The 2027-nt window shown below is 39.5% G+C and overlaps 1 pseudogene; it reads right to left on the bottom strand.

The window, feature by feature from the left end:
- Positions 1-1192: 1192 nt before the first annotated feature.
- The window catches only part of LOC102879975, a 1918-nt pseudogene continuing 1083 nt past the window's right edge, over positions 1193-2027 (bottom strand).

Here is a 2027-nt window from a genome sequence, read left to right as displayed (position 1 = left end):
AGTGACAGTTTTCACATTCTCTGAATGCATGCTGTGTACATTTTTAAAAAACGATTCAGTGGTTTTTAGTATGTTCACAAAGTTGTGCAGCAATAACCACGATCTAATTTCAGAACATTTTCGTCACCCCAAAAGGAAACCCCAGATCCATTAAGCAGTCAGTGCCCATTCCCCCTCACCTGTCCCCTGGCACCCACCAGTCTGCCGTCTGTCTCTGTGCATTTAACCTTTCTGGCTATTTCATCTAAATGGAATCATACCATATGTGGCCTGTTGTATCTGGCTTCTTTCACTTAGCGTGTTTCTAAGATTTATCCATATTACAGCATGTATCACTGTTCATTCCTTTTTATTGTTGAATGAGATTCCATTCCATGGATATACCACACTTTGTTTATCCATTCATCAGTGGATGAAACTTTGGGTCCTTTGCATTTTTCAGCTATTATGAATAACATTGCTGTAAATATTTATGTAGAGGTTTTTGTGTGGGTATATGTTTTTAATTCTATTGAACATATACTTAGGAGTGGAATTCCCAGGTCATATGGTATCTCTATGTTTAACTGAGGACTGCCAAACTGTTTTCCACATCAGCTGCACAATTTCATCTTGTGTGCATTTGAGAGTTTATTCTTCCCTTTACCTGACAGAGTCTGACATACAGAAACTACCGACTTACTGTTGGGTTGGATGGATGATCATTTTAACCCACACCCAATGCCCATCCAGCCTGGAACTGGAGGCTGCCCTGCTGACCAGGATGGAGGTTTGGCCCCAGGCCCCCCATTGCCACCCTATTAGCCTGTTAGGGAGTTTAAGTCAATCAGTTCAAGTTTAACTGAGTACCTACCATGTTTTTTGTTTTTTTTTTTTCAAGGAATATTTAATAAAGTAGATAACATGCTTTCTAACATGTATTTTTATCACTGAAGCTAAAGCAAAACATCCTGTTCACTGGGTGAAAATGGCCTGCTTTTGTGTGTACACTGAGTGCAATTAAAAAAATACCGTAATTACAATTTCAGACTTTGGAATTTGAATAGGTGTCAGTGTTCTCTCCTTTTTTTCACCTGGGAAAAGAAAATTCCTTTGAAAATCATTTGAAGCTCAGATAAAAATCCTATAGCTGCATTCTTAGGATCGCTCTGTAGAGTCTTCATGATTCAGGTGATACAAGAGAAGCTTCAATTCAACCTTTCAGAGAAGACGTTCCTGCTCGCACGGTCTCACCAACCAGGAGGATGTTGGTGGCAATCACAGTGCAGGAGTGAAGCTGTTTCTTCACACAGTGGTTATTCCGTCTGCCTATCTCTGCTGCTACCATTGCCTCACCTGCGATCGAATTCACACCCACAAATTGATCTGAATTTGAATGTTCTGCTTGAACTATAACTAGTGTTTCCTGAAGGTCAAAACCAGTATTCTAAGCAAGAACTTTGTGAATAATGAGCAATGCATCAGCAAATGCTTGAATTCCAAGTTGAGCCCTGCCCTTTTCAACTGGGCTTCTGTTTATCAGGGCTTCTGCCATTGCTACTTCCACTGCACCGGTTTCTGGAACTACACAGCCATCATCAACAGCATTTGTAACAGCCCTCAGGCCATCTCTTATTGCATCTTTGATTCGAGCGAATGTGTGCTTATTTGGTCCTTTGACCAATAACATGACAGAGCAAGGATTGTTACATTTGTCCATAAAGGTGAACTTCTTTTCTCCTAATGTAGACTCATAAACAAGTCCTACATGTCCCAAACCATCAGGATTTAAGTCATCAAAAGAATTTAGAGCTACTCCACCACAAGCAAGAGTCAGCCTTTCCATATTTCTCCTTTTAGCTCTGCATAGAGCTACTATGCATTTTTTTGCAAGAGCATCTAAGGAAAATGGGTCAATTACTTTTTGATTAAAAACAACAAATTCTTTATCTGAGTCATGACAGACTTTTTTTTCAGCTCTATTTTTTAAACTTTATCTTCATGAGTTTTCTTTCAGTTTTTACTAGTCTCTCTCTCTCTTCTGTACT

This window comes from Pteropus alecto, unplaced genomic scaffold (genome assembly GCF_000325575.1).
Source record: "Pteropus alecto unplaced genomic scaffold, ASM32557v1 scaffold8, whole genome shotgun sequence".
Classification (NCBI taxonomy): domain Eukaryota; kingdom Metazoa; phylum Chordata; class Mammalia; order Chiroptera; family Pteropodidae; genus Pteropus; species Pteropus alecto.
This window is presented reverse-complemented; position numbering and strand designations above follow the sequence as displayed.